The sequence below is a fragment of the Solanum verrucosum genome, unplaced genomic scaffold, assembly GCF_900185275.1.
Source record: "Solanum verrucosum unplaced genomic scaffold, falcon-dt-bn FXZP01000028.1, whole genome shotgun sequence".
In the NCBI taxonomy this organism is placed as follows: Eukaryota; Viridiplantae; Streptophyta; class Magnoliopsida; order Solanales; family Solanaceae; genus Solanum; species Solanum verrucosum.
Window position 1 is genome coordinate 608,794 of NW_026020183.1, and position 15,947 is coordinate 624,740.

Here is a 15,947-nt window from a genome sequence, read left to right on the forward strand (position 1 = left end):
CTTTGAAGTTGAGTGAAGAGTAAGAGCAAAGTTCATTTTCTTTATATTGATAGATGGGAACTAAGTATTCCCAAGAGTAAATGTTTTCACATTTAAGATGAGAGGAAACTGAGATTTCCAAAAGAGTTTTGAGCAAGAAAGGGAATATCGATTCCAAGAGAGCTTTTAAGCTAAGTTTTGAGTAATTATCTCAAACCAAAGAAAAAGTTATGTTTTTAAACATATGAACTGAGTATTTTGGGAGTAGTATTGAGCTCCGATATGGGGGCGAGTTTGAGTTCAGATAACTCTTGTCTCCATAAACCATGTAGCCATCATGGGTAGTAAAGGATCATACTTTTTAGATGATTCCCTAAGTGCTTTGTAGCATAGACTAGTGGATCCACTTAGTTAAGGTGTTCTATATGATGGCAAAGTATAGGACATATCTGGTAGCGTGGGCAAGACGTTGTAGCATCACTTAGGCTCAAAGTGGTGGTTGTCGGTTAGAGAAACTCCCACAAAGTTATATTGTATTTTTATATACACACTGAGTATTATTGTATTTTTCAATACATTGAGTTGATATCTACAGTTTTACAGCTTTTCATTTATATTGCATCTTTTACTATTGCTTTATTCTCGAGTATCTTGAGTTGATCTGTGCTTCATTGTGTCAAGTAGCTTATTGTTGAGTTTCACTGAGTTGAGAACCTTATTACTGAATTGAGTATTGTATCCTTGAGTACTTCTGAGTTGAATAAGTTTGAGTAGTTTTGAGTATCCTTGAATATTCTTTGAGTTGAGTGAGTTTGAAAAAAGGTAAGTAAGTTGCCTTTTTATCAAGTTCAACCTTATGTTATGCTTTAGAATTCCCCTTACATGCTCGTACATTCCATATACTGAGCCATTTGGCCTGCATCCTTTCATGATGCAGATTCAGGTAATTGGGATCATCAACAGGAGCTTCGTTGATACCACATGGAGTTCGAGTTAGCTATGGTGAGCCTTCTTGCTTTCAGAGGATTTCATTTACTTTTCAATCTTGTTAGGATGTCATGGGTCTTGTCCCGACTTCCATCTTTGTCAGTTAGAGGCTTCATAGATAGATAGTAGAGTTTCAGAAGTCTGTTAATTTATTTTATTAAATGTTTTAAAGACTTAAGTTGCCTATTTTATGGTGAGTTGAATAATTTATTTTATTCAGAGTTTTTCTTTGAGTTAAAGATTTGTAAAGTTGAGTTCATGGATTTTATTCAGTTTTTAATCTTTGTATGCTTGAATAAGTTTTCCACTTGTAGTCAGCTAGGATGAGGGTTTGCTTCGGGACCAATAATGGTTCTCGAGTGCCGTCCACGTCCAGGGTATAGGCTTGAGTCGTGACATCATCCTACTAGGAGTAACGTTGAAGAGCAAGGGGTACAAATGCACCTGAAGTGCAATCTCAAGGGGAAGTCACCAAAGCTGAGTTTCGGGAAACAATCTGAATGATAAGTCAAGATGTGACCAACCAGGTTGGGCAAAAAAGAGGGGCTAGACAGGAAGAGGCTGATTCTTCGAGGGTCCGAGAGTTCTTGAGGATGAATCCTCCAAGTTTCACTAGTTCAAGCACTACTAAGGATCCAAAAAACTTTGTTGAGGAACTTCAAAAGGTATTTGAGGTCATGCACGTTGCCGATGCTAAGTGAGTGGAACTAGTTGCACATCAACTTAAGAATTTTGCTAGGACTTGGTTTGACCAGTGGAAGAAGGGTAGAGTTGAGGGTGCACCAATTTTGACTTGGGCTATGTTTGAGGAGGACTTCTTAGGCCATTTCTTCCCCCGTGAATGGAGAGAAGCCAAGGCACGAAAAGTCCTGACTTTTAAGCAGGATTCACTAAGTGTTCATGAGTACAACTTGAAGTTCACCCAACTTTCACGATATGCTCCGGATATGGTTACAGATATGAGGAGTAGGATGAGTTTGTTTGTTGCTGGGCTGTCTCGTCTGTCAAGTAAGTGTTCATGAGTACAACGAGAGATGTGCATAGACTCGCCCGATTGGGAGTTTGACTAATGGATTCCAAAAAAGGAGGAGTAGTGGTGATGAATGAGGCTGAATTATCATTAGTATTAGAAGTAAAAGAAAAGCAAGACCAAGACCCTATTTTTCTTGAATTGAAGGCAAATGTTCATAAGCAAAAAGTATTGGCTTTTGAACAAGGGGGAGATGGTGTATTCATGTATCAAGGTATGTTGTGTGTACCAAAGGGTGGATGAACTCCAAGAAAGGATCATGGAGGAAGCTCATAGCTCCAGATATTCCATTCATTCGGGTTCCACAAAGATGTATCGTCACTTGAGAGAAGTTTATTTGTGGAGTAGTATGAAGAAGGACATTGCAAAATTTGTTGCTAAGTGTCCGAATTGCCAACAAGTTAAGGTGGAGCATAAAAGGCACTATGGTATGGCTTAGAATATAGAACTTTCGGAGTGGAAGTGAGAGTTGATCAATATGGATTTCATCACAAGTTTACCAAGGTCTCGGAGGCAGCATGATTCTATTTGGGTGATTGTGGATCGAATGACAAAATCAACCCACTTTTTGCCGGTAAAGACTACCCATACAACAGAGGACTATGCCAAGTTGTACATTCAAGAGGTAGTCAGACTTCGTGGGGTTCAAATTTTGATTATTTTAGACAAAGGTGCGTAATTTACTACACAGTTCTGGAAATATTTTCTGAAAGGCTTGGGTTCAAAGGTGAACTTAAGTACTGCTTTTCACCCTTAGATAGATGGTCAAGAAGAGCACACTATTCAGACCTTAAAGGATATCTTGAGGGCTTGTGTGATTGATTTCAAATGTAATTGGGATGATCACCTACCTCTTATTGAATTTTCTTACAACAATAATTACCACTTTAGCATCCAAATGGCTTCTTTTGAAGCTCTTTATGGGAAAAATTACGGATCTCCTATTGGATGGTTTGAAGTTGGTGAAGTAGGGTTGATAGGACCATACTTAGTTCATCAAGATATGGAGAAAGTGAAAGTCATTCAAGAGAGGTTGAAAACAGCGCATAGTCATTAGAAGTTCTACATTGATGTTAGGAGAAGGGAGTTAGAGTTTGAAGTAGATGATTGAGTGTAATTGAAAGTTTTACCCATGAAGGGTGTTATGAGATTTGGTAAGAAGGGGAAGCTTAGTCCCCGGTATATTGACCCTTACAAAATATCCAAAAGGGTTAGTAAGGTAGCTTATGAGTTAGAGCTACCCTAAGAGTTAGCAGCGGTTCATCCGATATTTCACATCTCCATGATAAAGAAGTGCATGGGAGATCCTTCACTTACATACCAACTGAAGATATTGGGATCAATGATAGCTTATCTTACGAGGATATTCCTGTTTAGATTCTAGATTGCCAAGTTCGCAAGTTGAGAACAAAAGAGGTAGTATCAGTCAAAGTTCTTTGGAGGAACCTATTTGTTGGGGAAGCCACTTGGGAAGCTGAGGAGGATATGAAGAAGATATATACACATCTCTTTGAGCCCGGAGAATGTCCATATCAAGGTACTAATTCTCTATTTAGTACTATTTAATTAATATACTTGACGTGTTAGATTTTCTTGTTGGGTGTTTGAGCTGAATCTTAGATGTTACACACTTAGCCTAGTAAGGGTAATCTCATTCATGAATGTTCCCAATGGGGAGATATTGTAACATCTCGCTATTTGAAAGAACTAGAAAGAGTAAGAATTGGAAAGAGTCATTTTAGGAAAGAATGAAAAATCTAGAAAATTGGTTAAGTTATGTTAAGTTTGAGTTTTTGGCCAACTTCAAACGACCATAACTCCTGGCTCAAGATGAGTTAGGTGTGCTTCTAGATACTGTAAGAAAGATCTTGGAATTATCTTTCCAACGCCGCTGAGTTTACGCGATTTTGTATGAGTAAGATATGTCCATTTAAAGTTGGGCTGTTTGGATAAAGAAAGTTGAATCCAGATTTTAGAAGGGTATTTTAGTCTTTTCCTTACCCAATTAAATAATTTCGTTTTTGGTAATTACTTAGCGGTCTAAACTGAATTTGGTCAGTTTACGCTTTTGAAATCTGAGTTAGGGTTTTGAGAAAAGAGAAAAGAAGAGGAGAAAAGAGGTGAAAAAGCAAGGATTCGTCGATTTCTTGAAGAAATTCATGTGGATTTCGCCAAGGGTTAATCCCTACGAGGTATGTGAGTTCACATAGCTTTGGGTTAGTTCACCCATGCGCCAATCATGATTCAATTCAACATAATTGTGTCCTTTTGAAAGATCAGATTATGAGTTCTTGATGAAATTCATTTGAAATCTTGTGGATTCTTGTTGTTGAAGTTTCTTGAGTTTGATTCATCAAATTAGGTATAATTTCGAGTAGGATCTTACATATATTGAGGATATAGTTGATCCTAAGTGTTTGGGGAAAGAACCAAGTGAAATTAGAGGGTTTAGAGTTGAAATACGAAGAAGAAAAGTCGGAGTTTTCTAGGAAGGGGCCTGGGGCACCGCCCCAGCCAGAGCGCCCCAACCCAGTCCCTGAAATTCATCCTCTGGCACCCGCACCTCTTAGAGCGTCAGGGACGCCAGTTCTTCCACCTTTTCCTACTTCTTTCCGTACTAGTTCCCTAGAAACTTACCTATGTTTTCTAGTCAATTTCTACACTCTAAGATGCGTCTAAACATCATGAAATAATCCATAAACATGAGATCATGATCTTTGAAACCATAATCCAATTCAAGGAAAGTTAAGAGTCAAGTCAAGAGAAGTTCATAGAGTTTTTCGAAAGTCTTTTCCAAAAGTTTTAACTTTATTTTAAGGCTTGAGTTTTGAGTTGAGTAAAGAGTAAGAGTAAAGTTCATTTCTTCAAAAGATTATACGGGAACTAAGTATTCCCAAGAGTTAAAATGTTTTCACATTTGAACAAGAGAAGAGACACCGATTTCCAAGAGAACTTTTGAGCTAGTTTTGAGTAATTATCTCAAACCAAAGAAAAAGTTTTGTTTTTAAAACATATGAGCTGAGTATATTTTGGGAGTAGTAGTGAGCACTGATATGGGGACGAGTTCATAATAACTCAAGTCTCCATAAACCATGTAGCCATAATGGGTAGAAATGATCATACTTTTTAGATGAATCCTTAGTGCTTTTTAGCATAGACTAGTGGATCCACTTAGTTGAGGTGTTCTATATCACGACAAGGTATAGGACAGTTCTGGCAGCATGGGCGAGACGATGTATCATCACTTAGTCTCATTGTGTTGGTTGTCGGTTAGAGAAATTCCCACTATATTATATTACTTTATATGTAACTAAGTTTCTATTGTATTTCTTTAATACTTTGAGTTGTCACCTACTATTTTAAATGCTTTGTATAAACTGCACTATTATTGTTGCTTTTACCCTACATTTGGGTTGAGTTATTCATGAGTTGAGTAAAGCCAATGTAAGTGTTATTTTCAGATTCCTTTCAAACTTATGTCATGTTTAGTTTTCCCCTTGCATAATCGTACATTCAATGTACTTATGTCATTTGGCCTGCATCGTTTTATGATGCAGACACAGGTAACCAGGATCAACATCCAACACCTCGTTGATCCACTTGAGCACTCAGAGTCAGTTGGTGAGGCTCCTTGCTTTCCAGAGGATCCCTCATTATCTTGTTTTTAGTATTTCAGTTGTTAGGATGATAAGGGGTCTTGTCCCAACATCCCTCATTGTTTTAAAGGCTTCATAGATGAGTAGTTATAGTTCTTTAGTCTTTCCGTTTTCAGTTGTATACGTTGAAACTTGAGTTGCCATTTTGGCTAGTTTAATATTTCTTAAAGATATTGCATGAGTTGTCCTTCGAGACTATTTCATGTTATTTAAGTCTTCCGCTAAGTAAGTAAGCTAGGCCAAGGGTTCACTTGGGGCTAGTAATGGTTTTCGAGTGCCAGTAATATTGTTTTTTCGATTCCAAAAGGCACTAGGATGATCTGCACAAATATCAACAACAATTTTTTCAGAAATTAATTTCATTTTTTCCTGTACTTTGATGGATTTCAAAGTATCAAATATATTTATGTGAAATAATTCTAATTACAAAGAATCAACATGCCTTTGCTTCATAATAATCAAAGCATTAATATCAAGAGAAATAGGGACAGTGATAAAAATATAATTTATCTTGGAATTTTCATATGTAGTAGTAAAGACACATGGGCTCAATAAAAATACGTATTAAATCTTGACAGGCCCCTTGCTTGGGTAAAAGGATAGATCCTTCCATACAATCATCAAACTATATAGAAATTTGTATATATTTTGATTCGGATTTATTCCTTGAATTCGGATGCTAAACTAGATTGAAGTTGACCGCATGGATTACCGCTAGTCTTCAGAGATCCTGTAACTGGTATTAGAGCCTTAGTCCAGGTTCACTGCCACTGGCAAGAAAGTACATTTAGAAAGAATTTTCGAGTAATAAATGGAACCAGTTTAAAACATGGTTTTTTGACACTTATAGTGCTGATGATTTGAATAATATTTCTCAAGAATTTTATGAAGCTTGTGCTCTACATAATCAAATTATGTATTTTGTACCTTGGTTTATAACCACTTATTTACCTTTATACATCAACGTTCTTGAACTATCTTATAAAGATGGATCTGGTAATATTATTAAGGTTGTTTATCCACCTCAGTCATCTTTTATTTTACCAAATAATATAGGTATCACCTTTACTGCCTTTCAAAAATTTGTTGAAGAAGATGTTGCGGCCGACAAATTAATGAAATAAATAATTTAATTTTCCAAAATAATTATTTGGGCCTTTATGTTAAAGTTTTGGGTGAACATATTAGTTCTCTTGATAAAAAAATAAATGAATTAACTGCTTTAGTAATTCAAATAAAAAATGATATAAAGACTTCTGATACGACTTCTACTTCTTAAAGTAATTCAGAAAAGTTCAAATTATTTCTACCCATGTGCAAAGGCCCCTGAGATTCATGATTTTAAATTTAAATCATTAAATGATTTAGAAGAACTGCTTGATAAAAAATTGTCAGAATTTAGCTCAAAGCCTATTGATTTGTCAAACAATTTTGCGGATGAAGTGGAAAAAACTTTTGATTCTAAAAATCATGTTTCTTTAGAATTTAATAAGCTTCGTGGTTATCCCAAAAAGAATAGTAATACTAAATATGCCCATAAACCAAGCATACATACCTATTATTATTCCAGACCAACTCCTTAAGATGTGTTAATAGAGGAACGAGACTGGAATCAAACTAATACCTCTTATAGTGGGTCTGAAATTTATGAATGGAATCTTGATGGTTTGATTGATAGACAATAAAATATTCTTGTTCATAAAATGCTTATGTATGCAACTATTTGTAAAAGTGTTAAAAACACATATAGAAATATTTGCAAAATGATTGTTGCAGATTTTACTGGCCAACTCAGAGGTTGGTGGGATAATTATATGAGTATTGAGCAAAAAACCAGTTGTGATAAATGCTATTGTTGATAATGAAGGTGTTGATAACTTAGGCATGGCTCTAGTGAAAATAGAGAAGATGTTGTTTATACTTTAGTCTTAACCATTTTAGAACATTTTAATAGTAGATTTACCAATCAATATGAGACTGTTCATACCTTATTAAATGGTCTACGCTGTAGAACCTTAGGTGAATTTAGATGGTATAAAGATACTTATATGAGTAGGGTGATGGAATTATCCGAAAATAGTTATGAGCATTGGAAAGCTAAGTTTACAGATGACCTTTCCCTTTATTTGCCGAAAGAGTTAGAAAAGTTCTGAGAGCAAATCATGGTGAAATTCCTTATATAAGGATTATACTTATGGTAAGCTGATAGGAGTTTGCACTCAAGAAGGAATAAATTTGTGCAATAAATTAAAATTATCGAGACAACTTAAGATGGATAAGCTTAAAGAAAGATCTCAGTTAGGAGACTTTTGTGCCCAATTCGATTTACCTGATACTTCTGTTGATAGCAATAAGAAGAAATATAGGGATTCTAAATACTCCAACCCTGATAAACCTTATAGGAAGAAGAGGTCTAGATATAGATCTAAGGAAGAGCACGACGCTAGAAAAATCTTTCGTAAGTCTAATAGATTTATCAAAAATAGGTCTAAGCTAGATCTCACTAAAATCAAGTGCTATAGATGCGGAAATTTCGATCACGTAGCACCTAATTGTAAGCTTGAAAAGTTGAAAACCTTAGAACTTGATGAAGGAGTTCATGATAAGATTTATAGTTTCTTATATACTTCTGGTTCTGAGTCTGGTTATGATTCTGATTCAGGTTCTGAAGAAGAAATTGATTTGCTTGATTTTTCTGATGATAATCAGCATGATAAAGTGAATATTTACAATTTTTATCATGGTGATATTTGTTCTTGTGAAAATGATGAATTTTATAAATTGCAATCTCAATTTCAATATCTTAATATAAATACTATTACTTATGATAATGTGATAGAACTTCTAAAAGAATTCACTGATAGAAATCTTCGAGAAAAAAATATTCATTTAGCTGTAAATAATAATGCTAGTTCAAGTTCTTCGAAAAATTTATAAAAAACAAAAGAATGATTTTGAATTTGAATATGCTGCACCTTATTCATTGTCTGAAATTAATAACATACTTAATAAAAAAACTACTCCTACAAGAGATTCTTCCATTGATGATTTGAAAAATGAAATTTAAAATTTAAAAAATGAGATTAAATCTCTTAAACAAAATCAAATGATTTGTGATCATAGACTTACTCAGATAGAAACTGTTAATAACAAAGGAAAAAATATTGTTGAAGAAGATGCTCTTGCAAAACCTATTAATCTTGATCCTAGACAAGGTATGTTTTTAGGAATGATGCAAATAGTTACTGCTCATAAATGGTACATTAAATGCATCATTTTGATTGATAGTTTTTCAATAACTGATATTGCTATGATTGATAGTGGAGCTGATGTTAGTTGTATTCAAGAAGGTCTTGTACCTACTAAATATTTTGAAAAAAAAAAACTCATATGGTTAAGTCTTCTTCTGGACATGCTTTAGATATAAAGTATAAATGACCTAATACACGTATTTGCCAAAATAAAGTCTGCATTCCGCATTTCTTTTTCTTGGTTAAAAATCAGTTATACCCTCCAATCATACTTGGAACACCCTTTATAAATGTTATTTATCCTTTTACTAGCATAAATGCTAAAGGATTTACTGCTACTTATGAAAATTCAAATATAAATTATACTTTTATCACTGACCCTATTTCTCGTGATATTAATGCTCTGATTAATATGAAACAAAGGCATGTTGATTCGTTGCAATTAGAATTATTTAGCATAAATATATTTGATACTTTGAAATCCCCCAAAGTACAGGAAAAAATGAAATTAATTTCTGAACAAATTACTGTTGATATTTGTGCTAATCATCCTAGTGCCTTTTGGAATCGGAGAAAGCATATTGTTACTCTTCCATATGAAGATGAGTTCTATGAGAATGATATTCCTACTAAATCTCGTCCTTGTCAGATGAACACCGAATTGGTAGAATTCCTCAAAAAGAAAATTGATAATTTGTTACAAAAGGGTTTAATAAAACCTTCAAAATCACCTTGATCTTGTACTGCATTTTATGTTAACAATGCTGCTGAAAGGGAACGAGGTGTCCCCAGATTGGTTATCAATTATAAACCTTTAAATAAATATTTAAAATGGATTAGGTATCCTACTCCAAACAAAAGAGATTTATTGTCTAGATTGATGTCAATATATTTTCAAAATTTGATTTAAAATTAGGATATTGGCAGATCCAAATATTTAAAGAGCATGCTTATAGAACAACTTTTAATGTCCCATTTGAACAATATGAATGGAATGTTATGCCATTTGGTTTGAAAAATGTCCCATCTGAATTTCAGAAATTCATGAATGATATTTTTAATCCATATTTGAATTTTATCATTGTTTATATTGATGATATTTTAGTATTCTCAAAAACTTTAGAAATGCTTATTAGGCATCTTGATATCTTTAAGAAAATTGTCATACAAAATTGTTTGGTCATTTCTAAACCAAAAATGAGTTTGTTCTAAACTTATGTTCGATTTCTAGGACATCATATTTGTCAAGGGAAAGTTACCCCAATTCAAAGATCAATTGACTTTGCATCAAAATTTCTTGATGTTATCACTGATAGGACTCAATTGTAAACGTTCTTAGGGAGTTTAAATTACATATCCCCTTTTTATAAAAAGTTGTCTCGTGATTTGGCCCCTTTATATGACAGGATGAAAAAGGATTATAAATCACCTTGGACCGATATTCATACCACTTTGATAAAGGATATTAAACTTCGATTTCAATCTTGCTAATCCTGCTTGGCAAAAAAAAATTGAGACAGATGCGTCTAATATTGGATATGGTGAGATATTGAAAAAAATTAATCCCAACGACAACAATGAATATTTAATCAAATTTCATTCTGGGAAATGGAGTGAGGCCTAGAAAAATATGCTACGGTGGCACATGAAATGTTGATCATTGTTAAATATGTATTGAAATTTCAGGATGATTTATATAATCAAAAGTTTTTGATAAAAAATGATGCTCAATCTGTTAAATACATGTTTAACAAAGATTTTAAACATGATGCTTCAAAATTAATATTTGCTAGGTGGTAGGCCCAGTTAGCTCCTTTTGATTTCGAGATTCAATCTAAAAAGGGAAGTGATAATTCCCTTCCTGATTTTCTATCTCGAGAATATCTAAATTCACAATGAGTTTTTATAAAACTTTTATTGATGAAAAACTTTAGGTACTATTCTAAAGATTATTCCACTTAATAAAGACCTACATAAATTAATAATATGTGAAATTATCAATGATATTATTAGAGAAGATTTCTCTATACATGATTATGAAGAAATTGTTGATATCGATGATGATAATTATTATAGTGACTATTATGATATGTCTGAATAAAGCAAAGTGTTATGTTTGCAGGATGGACCCTCCTTGGATTACCAAGGGCAGCGGTAGGAATAATATTACAAGGGGAAGATCATCCCTAGGACCGTCCTACGGATCCTCTTCTAACTCCCCAGTTATACAAATGGGATGAAGGAGTTTGATAAACTCAAAAGTCTCTCAAAGTGAGGCTTCATCTTCAATACATCTGGAAGATATTCCAGAAAACAATCCGTTATATGCACAACTATTTGTCTAAAAAGAGAGATGATATTTTTGCATCAATAGCTAAAGAAGACAATGATGATACCAAGTCTTATGAAAGTTATCAAAAAAAGAAATGATATTTCTTTTAGAAAACTTTGCAATTCAGAGAAAAGAAGAACCTTGGAAGATATTTCTGCGGTACCTAATCAGCGGATTATATTTCCTAGGTGAGTCATACAAAACTCGATCTTAGTATGAGAGCATTCTGATAAACACTGGTAGTGTTGAATTTCAACACTTTTCAGGCTACAATACCAGTAAAAATGTTTATAACTTCTCGAAAATAATAATTAAACAGATTATATCTGTTGAAAATTGAGGTATCTCCACTATGAAAGAAAGGTAGATCAGCCTAAACAAAATCGCTATGAGTTTCACAAACTGGGATTATATTTAGGTTTTTGATAAAGTCCTCTATTACAATAACAATAGACATAAACATACGTGGTTTATAAAAAATTGTGCAAAGATATTTGCAGGACCAATTCCTAATTGGTTTTTGAATTGGTGGTCATACCACGGCCCAACTACAAAATTTTTGCCTGATCCATTTCTTAAATTATATAAAGAATGGGTTAAAGTCTCACCAGACCTACATGAGTTATACCATATCGATCATATCTTTTATCTAGAAAAAATTGACCAAATTTATTTTTTCATTGAATTCTCTGTCCCTTGGATTCATAAATGGACCCCAGAAGTGGAATTCACCGAGGAACAAATTTCTTGTTTATATATAACTTTTTATAATAATTTTTGGGACAAATTAATGAAAAAAGATCCCAAAACAAAAATATTATATGGACAAGAACTGCTGGATCTTATTGCAAAAAAGATCCAAAAATATTCTATTACCCCTCAAAAGGGAATAATTGTTGATAGCTCGGTCAGGCATATTGCCAGAAAAATATCCATTGAAGATGGAGATAAAGAAGAAATAATCAATAGATATTTGGAGGAAGTTAAGAGGAGTCTGCTTCTCAATATCACTCAATATGAAAAATCGGACACTTCTATGAGAAATGAGACAAGCGATGATGCTACAGATGATATTCAAGAAGCTCAACCTAGTGAGCCAGAAAAAACTACGTCAGAAGATACTCTGAAAAGGGCGAAAGATTTCCTCCAAAAATTAAAACAAAAGGACAAATTGTGAAGACATCCCTACAGTAAGAGCCATCATCAACAGTAGATACCCTGCTACTGTACATATGGGATCCACTAATATGGGACCCACTTTTACTGTACAAAGATTCGAAATGTTTTATTTCATTTTCTATATATAGGTTTGTTTATCAGTTTGATAGACAGAAGTTTTAGAACCCCTCTCTCTATTTTCTCTCTCCAACTGTAAATCACTCTCAGTTTGTAAAGTTTTCAGTTCGGTGGCTATTGGCCGGAAGTTAATAAATCTTGTATAGTTTGCTCATAAGCTTTGGAATCAGCCATCTCTTTAAGATATTATATTAATTTTGAAGCATCATGTTTAAAATCTTTGTTAAACATGTATTTAACAGATTGAGCATCAGTTTTTATCAAAAACTTTTGATTATATACATCATCCTGAAATTTCAACACACATTTAAAAATGGTCAACATTTCATGGGCCACCGTAGCATATTTTTTCTGGGCCTCACTCCATTCCCAGAATGAAATCTAATTAAATATTCATTTTTGTCGTTGGGATTAAATTATTTCAATATCCCACCATATCCAATATTAGACACATCTGTCTCAATAATTTTTTGCCAAGCAGGGTTAGCAAGAGTTAAGCATGGTAAGGATTGAACTCGAAGTTTAATATCCTTTACCAAAGTGGTATGATTATCAGTCCAAGGTGATTTATATTCCCTTTTCAGCCTGTTATATAAAGAGGCCGAATCACGAGACAATTATTTTTTATAAAAAGGGGATATGTAATTTAAACCCTAAGAAACTTTGCAATTGAGTTTTATTAGTGATAACATCAAGAAATTTTGATGCAAAGTCAATTGATCTTTGAATCAGGGTAACTTTCCCTTGACAAATATGATGTCCTAGAAATTGAACATCAGTTTGGAACAAACTTTCTTTTGGTTTAGAAATGAACAAACCATTTTGTATGACAATTTTCTTAAAGATATCAAGATGCCTAATATGCATTTCTAATGTTTTTGAGAATACTAAAATATCATCAATATAAACAATGATAAAATCAAAATATGGATTAAAAATATCATTCATGATTTTCTGAAATTCAAATGGGGCATTTTTCAAACCAAATGGCATAACATTCCATTTATATTGTCCAAAGGGGACATTAAAAGTTGTTCTATAAGCATGCTCTTTAAATATTTAGATCTGTCAATAACTTGATTTTAAATCAAATTTCGAAAATATATTGGCATCATATAATCTAGACAATAAATCTCTTTTGTTTTGAATAGGATACCTAATCCATTTTAAATATTTATTTAACAGTTTATAATTGATAACCAATCTGGGGACACCTCGTTCCCTTTCAACAACATTGTAAACATAAAATGCAGTACAAGACTAAGGTGATTTTGAAGGTTTTATTAAACCCTTTTGTAACAAATTATCAATTTCCTTTTTGCAGAATTCTACCAATTCGATAGACTAAAGTATAAACAACATCTTCTCTATTTTCACTAGAGCCATGCCTAAGTTATCAACACCTTCATTATCAGCAATAGCATTTATCACAACTGGTTTTTTGCTCAATACTCATATAATTATCCCACCAACCTCTGAGTTGGCCAGTAAAATCTGCAACAATCATTTTGCAAATATTTCTATATGTGTTTTTAACACTTTTACAAATAGTTGCATACATAAGCATTTTATGAACAAGAATATTTTATTGTCTATCAATCAAACCATCAAGATTCCATTCATAAATTTCAGACCCACTAAAAGAGGTATTAGTTGATTCCAGTCTCGTTCCTCTATTAACACATCTTAAGGAGTTGGTCTGGAATAATAATAGGTATGTATGCTTGGTTTATGGGCATATTTAGTATTACTATTCTTTTTGGGATAACCACGAAGCTTATTAAATTCTAAAGAAACATGATTTTTAGAATCAAAAGTTTTTTCCACTTCATCCGCAAAATTGTTTGACAAATCAATAGGCTTTGAGCTAAATTCTGACAATTTTTTATCAAGCAGTTCTTCTAAATCATTTAATGATTTAAATTTAAAATCCCGAATCTCAGGTAGCCTTTGCACATGGGTAGAAACAATTTGAACTTCTAAATTACTTTTAGAAGTAGAAGCCGTATCATAATTCTTTATATTATTTTTTATTTGAATTACTAAAGCAGTTAATTCATTTAATTTTTTATCAAAAGAACTAATATGTTCACCCAAAACTTTAACATAAAGTCCCAAATAATTATTTTAAGAAATTAAATTATTTATTTCATTAATGTTGACTGTCGCAACATCTTTTTCAATAAATTTTTGAAAGGTAGTAAAGGTGAGACCTGTATTATTTGATAAAATAAAAGATGACTGAGGTGGATAAATAACCTTAATAATATTACGAAATCCATCTTTATAAGATCGTTCAAGAACGTTGATGCATAAAGGTAAATAAGTGGTTATAAACCAAGGTACAAAATACATAATTTGATTATGTAGAGCACAAGTTTCATAAAATTCTTGAGAAATATTATTCAAATTATTAGCACTATAAGTGTCAAAAAACCATGTTTTAAATTGGTTCCATTTATTACTTGAAAATTCTTTCTGAATGCACTTTCTTGCCAGTGAACCTGGACTAAAATTTATTTGGTGTACATTCATCATTAAGTTTTATTAGGATCAAAATTCATTTCAGATACAGAAGAAATATCCTTATCATAAATATCAGAAGAATTATCATTAGCTTGAACAATATTTGTTCGAGGATCAATTTTTATTTTATTAACAAGTTTATTCTTTTGATCAGCAAATATAATAGAAGGTATGGTATGCAAAGAATCCGAACGATTACGAGCTGGACCATACACAAGTTCAATAGGGGAAATATGATGAATAGTAGGCAATCGTCTATCGGCTGGCTAGACGGAGTCACAAAGACAAAGCCAATAAAAATAGTATCGAATCTGACTGTACCACCATCTTGGAACCAAATAAAAAAATCATATATAAATTTATTTATATTTTGATAAAGTGTAGATCTTTCATGTTAGATATAAAAGAGAAGTTAGTTATCCGACATAGATATGAATCTTCTAGCCGGACATAGTCACGGCTTAGATCGGAGAAATTCTAAAAGATAAAAAATATTCTTTTATCACTGACCCTATTTTTTAATAAAAAAATTAAGTAGCTAATAATAAATTATAATTAATAAATACTATATTATTTGTTAAATTAAAATTAAAAGAAACATATATTATTATAGACTTTCTTTTCTTTAAAACAAAACTTACATTAATAATGCAACTCTTGTTTTTTGTTTTCAATATTTTAAAATGAACTTATGAAAAATAAAAAATCTCTAGTTTAGATCCAAAATAAATACTTAAATATTATAAGGTGTAAAATTTTATGTTTGGTCAAAAATTAGGTGTTCACAGGATGCCCCTCTTTGCTTGGGAACATGAAGAGTTTTCAAGCAAAGAAGTGAACAATGTGCCTGATTTTTGGCCTACCATTTGTTGAAAAATATAAAATAAATA

At 32.6% G+C, this 15,947-nt stretch overlaps 1 pseudogene; it reads left to right on the top strand.

Moving 5' to 3' along the window:
- Positions 1 to 1,466: 1,466 nt before the first annotated feature.
- LOC125829277 (uncharacterized) lies at positions 1,467 to 12,412 on the top strand (annotated as a pseudogene).
- The last annotated feature ends 3,535 nt before the right edge of the window (positions 12,413 to 15,947 follow it).